This window comes from Conger conger, chromosome 12, assembly GCF_963514075.1.
Source record: "Conger conger chromosome 12, fConCon1.1, whole genome shotgun sequence".
Lineage (NCBI taxonomy): Eukaryota > Metazoa > Chordata > Actinopteri > Anguilliformes > Congridae > Conger > Conger conger.
The window spans coordinates 45915539-45927105 of NC_083771.1; positions in this window are offsets into that span (position 1 = coordinate 45915539).

Genomic DNA, 11567 nt, shown 5'->3' on the forward strand with positions numbered 1-11567 from the left:
GAGGAAGTGCATTGCAGGACTTTCACTGTCTGATCCCTGGATTTGGCACCTCTGCCAGAAAGTAGCACTGTGGCTACCAAACGGGAATTACAGCCATTTGATATGTTGTAATAAGTCACTTCACTTTAATAATTTCTGTCCCTTGAGTAAATGTTCACGGCTCAACGATTGTATCGTAATACATTTGACCTCCTGCATAGGGGCTCAATTTCTTAACTTGTCACATGAATATTTTGGTCCACAACAAAGAAAATGTACAGTTCAATCCCCCCCCCCCAACCCAAACGATGGTATACACCCAGGTATAACTCCTCCCTCCTTCCCCCCCTGTAGACATGGTTTCAGAAAATTTACTGGAGTCTGCAGTTGAAATGCCCCCCCCCCCCCCCCCAAAAAAAAGCTTTCAGTTATGTCTTGAAAATTGTGATTGTGGCTTCAGGAATGTTGAGAGACACATTTTGTCATGCACACACAGTATTTTCAAATTCAGAAGAATCCTCCATTCCCTTAAATAAAAAAAGGAGTTTTATCCCAATGGTATCATCTTGGTCTTTTGCAATGAGAGGTTGGCTTTGTACATGTTGGCCCAATTGTTCTGGGGATCAAACTGAGCAGACCAGGTGTTGATTACCTGTGTGCCTCAGAGGCCAGGGATCTCGAGCTCAGGTCCTGGAGGGCTGGTGGTTGTCCTGACGGTTCATGAGGTGTTCCCACGCAAGAGCTGAATTTGCAGGTGCAACAGGTAATTTCGGACTTCTAGCAGTCAAGAGAGGAAGAGCCACAAACGCCCTCAAACCGCAACACCGTTTATCCCTCCCCCTTCTCTGTCAACTATATTTTGAAACCCCGATTTTTTTATTTTACTAAAAACACGTCACATGTCAGTGAGCCTTTTTCAATGATAGGAAGGGATTCACAGTGGTCCTGTAACAATATTTTAACACGGAAACCTTACCTATTGTACCTTTAAGGCCATGAGATCAATGTGAGATTGCCCAGAGCTGCTCCTGGAGATCTGCCATCCTGTAGGTTTTTATTTCCACCCTCGTTTTGCACACCTGACTTTCGTAATTGGCGGCTGCTGAATGAAGGATATTGTTTTGTGTGTTTTGGCACCAGTGATTCGTTTTTAAGTCGCACACTGGCTGAAAAACCTGGACACCTGTGCCACGCTCAGCCCCGACACAACGAAGCGAAACGCTCATTTAAACAGAAATGGTGGCCTGCTGAACGTCCTGCTGCAAACCGTGGGCAGACTGGCTGGCGGAGTATGGCTTGGCTTCCTATGGCATCAGAGAAGGTGTTCACCGGGCTTTAAAACACAGGTCTACATAATTATTGATTCTGGCTACAGCCCCGACACGGCGACCTAACGGGAGCAAACGCACCTCAAAGCCTGCTCCGAAACGTTGGACACGCCGCTGGGAGGAAGCGCAGCGTTCGACACACACCGTAGCGAAACGTTCTCCGATCGGACGTGCCCCTGATTCTTGCTGATTGGAAGGTAAGTGCAGACACTTGCAGGCCTGCAGTGCTGCAGTTTGGCTCCTCGCGCATATAACAGGCTGCTGTTACCTCTATGTACGGGCGGCCTGTAGTGTAGTGGTTAAGGTACATGACCCTGTAGCGTAGTGGTTAAGGTACATGATCCTGTAGCGTAGTGGTTAAGGTACATGACCCTGTAGCGTAGCGGTTAAGGTACATGACCCTGTAGCGTAGCGGTTAAGGTACATGACCCTGTAGCGTAGCGGTTAAGGTACATGACCCTGTAGCATAGTGGTTAAGGTACATGACCCTGTAGCGTAGCGGTTAAGGTACATGACCCTGTAGCGTAGCGGTTAAGGTACATGACCCTGTAGCGTAGTGGTTAAGGTACATGACCCTGTAGCGTAGCGGTTAAGGTACATGACCCTGTAGCGTAGCGGTTAAGGTACATGACCCTGTAGCGTAGTGGTTAAGGTACATGACCCTGTAGCGTAGTGGTTAAGATACATGACCCTGTAGCGTAGTGGTTAAGGTACATGACCCTGTAGCGTGGTGGTTAAGGTACATGACCCTGTAGCGTGGTGGTTAAGGTACGTGACTGGGACACGCAAGGTCAGCGGATCAATCCCCGGTGTAGCCGCAATAAGATCCGCACAGCCGTTGGGCCCTTGAGCAAGGCCCTTAACCCTGCATCGCTCCAGGGGAGGATTGTCTCCTGCTTAGTCTAATCAACTGTACGTTGCTCCGGATAAGAGCGTAATGCCATTAATGTCATGTAAAAATGGCCAAAGTGAATTTTCAATGGGTCATGTCTCAGATGACTCATTCACAAATAAAATGACACAAAATATATGTTGGACATGGCCAAATTACCTAGAAAAAATGTTTTCTCTTGAGGCCAGATATGAATTCTACATAGAAATGACGAGATATAAATCTTGAGCGCAGTAAGAATCTTTAGGATACAGTTGCAGCCTACAGCTGTAGGAGGTGCTTGTGCAGATGTCACATCAGGATATCGTTGAGCTGATTAGGCAAGTGAGAGCAGGAGTTGAAATGGAAAGGCCTTTGTCGCGCATAACAGCGGGGAGCCAGCTGACACCCTCTCCCGTTGTAAAAGTTCAAAGTGTGCACATCGTTATTCAGCCAGATGCACCGCAGATCCCGGGGTGAAACACGAGCCTTGGATGAATTCCAACTGGTTTGTGAAAGCTTATTGTACACCGCCATTACAAGCCTGGGAAAGAAGTGCAGTTTAGAGCAGTCGTCAAAACTGGACCTTGAATCCAAATCCGGCTCTGGTTTCCTTTATCCTAGGTAATTAGCTGAACAATTAGTGCTACTGATTGGCCATACTGTCTTCACACCTGATTCCCAGGTAAAGGGAGGGTGGAACACACAAGGTGAAAAAATAGCAGTTCTTGCACCTCGAGGACCATGACTTGGTGATTGCTGGTTTTTGAGCAACTAACCTGCCCATGTTTCAGGAATTCCGAAAAATCTTCTGACCAATCAGGTCAGGTCAGAGAAGGCAGGGTCATCGGGTGAAAGCGCCATTTCAGACAAGCAGACACACGTGATTGGCTGAACGGCTTGAGGAACAATGTGTGAAATTTGCCACCCTTGCAGGAACCACTGTCTGGGAAACTGACCAATGCTGAAGCTGGCACATCCCCCGTGTAGCCTTTCGCTGCAGAAAGAGTCGTTTCCAAGCTGTACAGTGAGCTGATCTTGGGACGTCTCCAGATCTTACCATCTGGGTGTTAAAGTTCTGAGAACGTTCCCTCCTGAGATCTCCTCGTTAATCTGGGAATCACAAACTTACAGGACAAGAGTCTCTAGGACAACAGAAAAAACTTCTGGGAGTTGCCAATACAGAGGGTCCTTCAATATAGTGCATACAATAAGGGTAGACCTCAGCATAGCTATAAATATTAACATAAATGTAAACAAATTATACTGTAGTAGAAAAAAAAACAAAAAAAAACAGGCTAAAAGGGGCATGTTCATACAAGCCTAAAGTAAAGCTAATGTAAGAAATACAAAGGCAACAAGTAATAAATTCTCCACCTGTCCTCCCAATTCAAATTCTATCTGTTCCTACGCAAATATAACCGCAAAGCCGGCAAAGCCGACCATGTTTGTTTGTTTTTTTTAACCAGTTTGAAGCATGTCTCTGGACAGCTATCGAAGGACTGCCATCTGCTGAAATAGAAGATGCTATTCATCTGTTTCTTCAGCACGGGAAACTAGTCTGTTCAAGTTTTACACACTAACCCTGCGGGCACCTGCCAAAGGAATTTGCAAAAACCTAGGAAAGCTGAAGTGTGAAGAGGTGTGAAACAATTTTGCTTAATTTATTTTCAGACTGGCAAATGGCAACAATGTCCATGTCAAAAAAAAATTAGTCGGGTGTATTCAATGGTACAATAAAGCTTTCAGTATCCCATCTTCATTTTAGGCTCGTGATTGCCTTGTTATTGAGTGTGCTATTGACATTTCACAACATGAGGACCAGAGTTGGTCCCAATGAAAGTCAAGGAAGCCATTATAAGGCTGTCAGAGGCTTACAGTTATGTCGATAATGATAATGTTAGGTTATGTAAATAATTATTAAACATTGAAATTAATGCTTTGTGCACATACCCGACGCACTGAAGAATAGACTATATAAAAATGGATAGCAGGGTTTTCAAGGACTGCTATGACCTCTATTGTGCTTTTGACAAACAAGCCGGCACTTCGCATGAAGCGTGTGACATTTTATCCAGCTCAACAGTCGCGTTAAGCGCGCAGCCGCAGCGTCCCTGTATGCACACGGCCGTAGAGCCAAATGTATGGAACGAAAAATTCTGCATGTGCAGCATGCGTTCTTTTGGGTAAACGTCTTGCGATTGCATCTTTTTGTTCAACGATCGATGGATTGCATGTGGCCTGTTCATGGCATAACTGCGTGTGCGGTTCATGGCTTCGCTCCGACACTCCCCGTGATCTGTGTGTGCGCGCATTGGCTCGCTCCCGGGCGCACTGCTGAGATAAAGGGCTGCGTTTAATAATAATAATAATAATAATAATAATAATAATAATAATAATAATAATAATAATAATAATAAAAGTCGACTTCTCCACCGCAAGATAAGTGCGTCGCGGTCATGCCACAGTCAGATATATGACATGGTCTGTGGGGAAATTGAGCCGTACGGTGCACTGGACGCCATATTAGTTATGCAAAAATCCATCCAAATGTAAATGGCCGAGAGGCTATTTACAGAACGTTATTGTTCATCAGGGTGGATGCTCACGTCGCTATCGTTAGAGTTATGGTTATAGTTATAATTATTGGTGTGGGCATGCCTTTACACATTATCATCGATCAGAACTGTTGAAGAGATGAAGAGACTGATGACGTCTTACATCCCCGACCAGAAAAGTGAATATCTCAGGACTGGAGTTTTAGACCCTTGTGACGAAAGATGCAATAAAAACACAATTTAACATTGGCTGGAAGAAGGTGGGCGGCACGGATGGTGCAGTGGGTAGCACTGCCGCCTCACAGCAAGGAGGTCCTGGGTTCGAATCCCCGTCGGCCGGGGCCTCTCTGTGTGGAGTTTGCATGTTCTCCCCGTGTCTGCGTGGGTTTCCTCCGGGTACTCCGGTTTCCTCCCACAGTCCAAAGACATGCATGTTAGGCTGATTGGAGAGTCTAAATTGCCAGTAGGTATGAGTGTGTGAGTGTGTGAGTGTATGAGTGTGTGAGTGTGTGAGTGAGTGAGTGAATGGTGTGTGTGCCCTGGGATGGACTGGCGACCCGTCCAGGGTGTATTCCTGCCTTTCGCCCAATGTATGCTGGGATAGGCTCCAGCCCCCCTGCGACCCTGTTCAGGATAAGCGGGTTCAGATAATGGATGGATGGATGGATGGAAGAAGGTGTAGACGATAGTTCTGTCTGTCTTAACAGAAAAGGTCAACAGCCTCCAGCTGCTAGCAGAATTTATTTTATTGAATTTCTTAACTGCAGAATGCCTTGCCTTGCCAAAAAAACAAAAAAAAAAACAAAAACAAAGAAAGACTGAAGAAATTAGCTGAATTTTCAGGGCCATAAAAATTCCCCTATTAGCAAGAAACATCTGCTGCAATACCTAGTACTTACAACAGGTGGCAGCATTCCCTGGAATCGTTCTAGATGGTTTGAAACGCACACTGAAGTTGGTCATCACATTCTGTGGGTGTCATGCTTCATAACTCAAAAGCTAATAAAGTTGGTTCAAAATCAAATCTCGTGATAAGGAAAAGTACACAGAATGTTTCTAAGTGTTTCGACCGTCTAAAAGACAACATTTGGCTGAGAATTTTTTTTTATCAACAGCGCTTGTGTTTACCTGTGAGTCAGTTTAAAAGAAACAGACGTTGTTTGAAAGCAGGGCCTAACTTTTGGAAAATGAACAGATAACGGAAGGCAACATTGCAGTGTCATTCTCCGAGGGCGCGAGCTTGCATGGACACACAAATGAATCCACAAAACTCAAGCAAAGATGAAAGTATTGTGCCGGAAAGTAAAGATGTTGCAGTGGTATCGTCAGGTCACTGCACTGTGCTGAGTGGACTGTAAGCAGTAAAGATGTTGCAGTGGTATCGTCAGGTCACTGCACTGTGCTGAGTGGACTGTAAGCAGTAAAGATGTTACAGTGGTATCGTCAGGTCACTGCACTGTGCTGAGTAGACTGTAGGCAGTAAAGATGTTGCAGTGGTATCGTCAGGTCACTGCACTGTGCTGAGTGGACTGTAAGCAGTAAAGATGTTGCAGTGGTATCGTCAGGTCACTGCACTGTGCTGAGTAGACTGTAGGCAGTAAAGATGTTGCAGTGGTATCGTCAGGTCACTGCACTGTGCTGAGTAGACTGTAGGCAGTAAAGATGTTGCAGTGGTATTGTCAGGTCACTGCACTGTGCTGAGTAGACTGTAAGCAGTAAAGATGTTGCAGTGGTATCGTCAGGTCACTGCACTGTGCTGAGTAGACTGTAGGCAGTAAAGATGTTGCAGTGGTATCGTCAGGTCACTGCACTGTGCTGAGTAGACTGTAAGCGGTAAAGATGTTGCAGTGGTATTGTCAGGTCACTGCACTGTGCTGAGTAGACTGTAAGCGGTAAAGATGTTGCAGTGGTATCGTCAGGTCACTGCACTGTGCTGAGTAGACTGTAAGCAGTAAAGATGTTGCAGTGGTATCGTCAGGTCACTGCACTGTGCTGAGTAGACTGTAGGCAGTAAAGATGTTGCAGTGGTATCGTCAGGTCACTGCACTGTGCTGAGTAGACTGTAGGCAGTAAAGATGTTGCAGTGGTATCGTCAGGTCACTGCACTGTGCTGAGTAGACTGTAGGCAGTAAAGATGTTGCAGTGGTATCGTCAGGTCACTGCACTGTGCTGAGTAGGCTGTAAGCAGTAAAGATGTTGCAGTGGTATCGTCAGGTCACTGCACTGTGCTGAGTAGACTGTAGGCAGTAAAGATGTTGCAGTGGTATCGTCAGGTCACTGCACTGTGCTGAGTAGACTGTAAGCAGTAAAGATGTTGCAGTGGTATCGTCAGGTCACTGCACTGTGCTGAGTGGACTGTAAGCAATAAAGATGTTGCAGTGGTATCGTCAGGTCACTGCACTGTGCTGAGTAGACTGTAGGCGGTAAAGATGTTGCAGTGGTATCGTCAGGTCACTGCACTGTGCTGAGTAGACTGTAGGCAGTAAAGATGTTGCAGTGGTATCGTCAGGTCACTGCACTGTGCTGAGTAGACTGTAGGCAGTAAAGATGTTGCAGTGGTATCGTCAGCTCACTGCACTGTGCTGAGTAACTGTAAGCAGTAAAGATGTTGCAGTGGTATCGTCAGGTCACTGCACTGTGCTGAGTAGACTGTAAGCAGTAAAGATGTTGCAGTGGTATCGTCAGGTCACTGCACTGTGCTGAGTAGACTGTAGGCGGTAAAGATGTTGCAGTGGTATCGTCAGGTCACTGCACTGTGCTGAGTAACTGTAAGCAGTAAAGATGTTGCAGTGGTATCGTCAGGTCACTGCACTGTGCTGAGTAACTGTAAGCCGTAAAGATGTTGCAGTGGTATTGTCAGGTCACTGCACTGTGCTGAGTAGACTGTAAGCTGTAAAGATGTTGCAGTGGTATCGTCAGGTCACTGCACTGTGCTGAGTAGACTGTAGGCAGTAAAGATGTTGCAGTGGTATCGTCAGGTCACTGCACTGTGCTGAGTAGACTGTAAGCAGTAAAGATGTTGCAGTGGTATCGTCAGGTCACTGCACTGTGCTGAGTGGACTGTAAGGAGTAAAGATGTTGCAGTTGTACGTGCGCATGCACACGCACACAGACACACATGCAGGAATCTACGTCAGAATTTCAGCAGGCTTTGTCAGGAAGCCCCAAATGGTTGTTATCACGAAATCATTACAACTGTCACACTCTCTCTCTCTCTCTCGCTCTTTCTCTTGCTCTCTCTAGAAATGACATCATGTATGGGGTGCTGCTTCTAAAGTGCTGCACATTCTGGAATCCTGCTAAATTTCTGCAGATCTAGCAACGCCAAATTTACAATTTTTAAATGTCCCTTTAAAGAAATGTGTGTTGAACACTGTAATCGCTTTTCCAAGTGTAATATTCTGCATTAAAAGCAAAAAGATTATGCATGAACATAAATGTTAAATGTAAATATTACATGTAAGTGTTATTTTAATGAATATGCTCATTGCCCACACAACTCTGTCTCCTGCTTGGTCTAATCAACTGTATGTCGCTCTGGATAAGAGTGTCTGCCAAATGCCATTAATGTAATGTGATGTAAGTAGTTTGTAATTTTTTCTGTTAATACAAGACTGAATAGTCTTCTTATATGGCTATGAGTCCAATTCCAATATGATAAGGAGGGCCTTTGTGACATTTATCAACGATGGCCGGTGTTTATAAAGCATTCCCCCGACCCTCACTCTAACCCCCTATCCTCACCATATCCTTACTGATCCCAGATCAGTCCTGTCCGCACTGACCCAAGATTGGTGCTTCTTGCTCTGTTGTATTTTATGAATGTTCATCAATATGTGCCCAGGTGTTGCACGCTAACATTCCTTTCCCAGTCATTTGAGTTCCAGTGCAGTGACTCAGCTATTTTTCGTCCGAGAACCAGATACCGGATCTGAAGGGGTGGGAGGGATATGGTAACGGGGGGGCGGGGAGGAAGTGGTTGCGGGGGTGGGGGGTAAACTTAGATTGGGCGGGGGGGGGCGGGGGGGGTTAAGCCAGGGCCGGGGCTCTGAATTCTGCAGAAATTCAGAGAAAGACGTAGGAGAACGTGGAACGTGACCTCGAGCATTAAATCAGGCTGCACCGCCATGGTCTCCCACACAGGAGGACAGGGGGCAGAAGGACAGCCATTTCAAGTATTGGAAACAAGATGGCTGTCTCTGCAGCTAATCAATGACTTGGATTAAGCCTGTGCACGTGGGAACACTCAGAAAACTCATGCACTCGGCAGTCACTCTCTTAACAGGGCGACTTTGGTTTCTCCCCCCCCCCACCTCCCCCCAACAGTGCCTTCATGAGCCAGATATAATTACAGAAGCCATTCTGCTTTGCACAAAGGTATGATATTACCCGACCCCTGAGCTACCATTCTGTCCTGTCAGCATTCTCAGGTCTGGCCGGAATCGAACCCGCAACCTTATGATTACTGCCACGGCAATTTTACCCTGTTTACCACAGGACAGAATGTGTAGAAGACGCATCGGTACGTAGTGATTTGGGATCTGCGCTTAATGCTTTGCCACACCCCTACAGGAAGGGCATTAACACTACACTCCCTTGGGGGCCCGAGTTCAACAGGGCTTTGTTCCTTTATTACTGAAATCATATTTAACCAGGTTTTGGGGTCACTTCTATTGTACTTCTGACAATGGAACTCGGCTAACGCATTGAAAACTGTCCAAAATGTTCTATGAGAACTCTTCAGTCAATGAACCAAATTTCTGTTAATTTCCTGAACTGACTGAATGGAAATGGGATTGGATTAGAGAGTATGTTAACCTGTTTTTTTTGGGGGGGGGGGGGGGGGGGGGTTGTAGGATTGTGTTCAGCCGATTGTATCAGTATATCACCGCTTCAGTGGCAATGGCTTCCCAAGGCTGACATTGTAGTGCTCCGGTCCGTAATGTGTGCTTGCAAGTGTTGTATGTGTCGTCACAAACCGGACAAATCTATCATGGAACATTCTGGAATATTCACAAAGCGCTGCAGTGCAGTTCGCCCTCCAGACAGTAGGGGGCCAAGCAGTTGTGGCCTCCTGTCAATTCTGCAAAGAGGAGGGCGGCCTGTAGTGTAGTGGTTAAGGTACATAACTGGGACACGCAAGGTCGATGGTTTGATCCCCGGTGTAGCTGCAATAAGATCCGCACAGCCGTTGGGCCCTTAACCGTGCATTGCTCCAGGGGAGGATTGTCTCTTGCTTAAGAATGGAAAAAAAAAAGATATCTTCTTGTGTGCGGTGCAGAAACGAAATCCGTAACCTGGAGAGTAATTTGGTTCCTTGTGAAGACATAAATTCAGGGTAAATTCATTGCTTTCGATGGACTTTAGTGGTGAAAAGTGCTTTTGGGCTCCAGCTGTTTAATAAGCTGCAATACCGCCGGCACACACTGGAGTCTGGTTGACCAGCTACCAGTTCAGACAAGCTACATGGTTGACAAGCTCATACCCAGCTAGACCAGCTTATGACCAGTTTGGCCATGCTGGTTGACCAGCTCATGCCCAGCTAGACCAGCTCAATCTTCAAGCTGGTCATAGCTGGATTTTGCAGCAGGGAAGCTATCCGGGTGCCATGGCTGGCTGCTGTTGATCCCCCAGTGTCACCATGGTGACCGGCAAGAGGCGGAACCCATCTCCAGCTGTTCTGCATTCCTGTGACAGCTGAACTCATCTGGATGCGCTAAACCCATGCAGTCTTATAAGAAAAAAGGGTTCTGAAAGGGTTCTTTTTTTATCCAAAGCAACTTACAGTTGATTTGACTGAGCAGGGGACTATCCTCCCTGGAGCAATGCGGCCTTGCTCAAGGGCCCAACAGCTGCACCGATCTGATCGTGGCTGGACTGGAGCTTGAACCACCAACCTTCCTGGTCCAAGTCAAGCACTGTCGCCCTCTTTGTATGCAGTGGCTTGCCAGGTCATGTATTGGAGGTTGAAACTAACTCTGGGGGGGTTTTCAAGGCTTGATACGGTGTTAGATACCACCTCGCTGAGCCACTAGGCTATAGGCTGCCCCTAGGTGTCGTAGGTGGTCTGGAGACTGAAGGAAGCCGTCGCAGTTTCAGTCGCAGTTCTGAACACTCTCCACCCCCAACCCCTCCTGCTATATTTGGGGTTAATTAGACCCCATTCAGTGTTTGACATCTCTTAAAAACCAGTCAACATTTCTTTTATCTTGATACTGTAAGTCCTGTACCAACTTTTCATGTGTTGTATGGGCTTGTCTTGACCCTCTGTAACTGTATAAAATGACAGAAAATACACAACCATTTTTGTTTTTATCTAACATTTTGGTTGATTCTGGAGGCACTTCCCCATACAGGTGCCAAACTTTGACTTCTTGTATCTAAGGGTCTAAAATGAGATGTTTCTCACAGATTTTATTTACGGATTAAAAAGCTCGTAATTCGGGAGACAATAAGAAGACGACCCAAAAAGTGTCAGTTTTTCTTTTGCAATAAGTTTGCGTTTATATAAATGCTGGGATCGGTTTGACCCCAAACATAAAAGCGGTCATAAACTCTCAACAAAATAAGAAGGTTGAATAAACAAAAGTAAAAAAGGGAGAAAAATAGCATGAATAAAAGAGAAAAATAACCCTCTCTTCCCCCTGACTGATTCCAGAGAAGGGTGCAAAAAAAGCAAATCAAAAGAGGAAGAGGGTGGTCAGCGACTCAAACGACTGTCTGGGTCTTGCAAAACTTCCCGTTGAGATTGGGCAAAATAAAAGTGCACATACTATGAAATTCAGAACGGTTGTGGACGAGGTGGGTGGGTGGCGTCGTATACTGTCATAA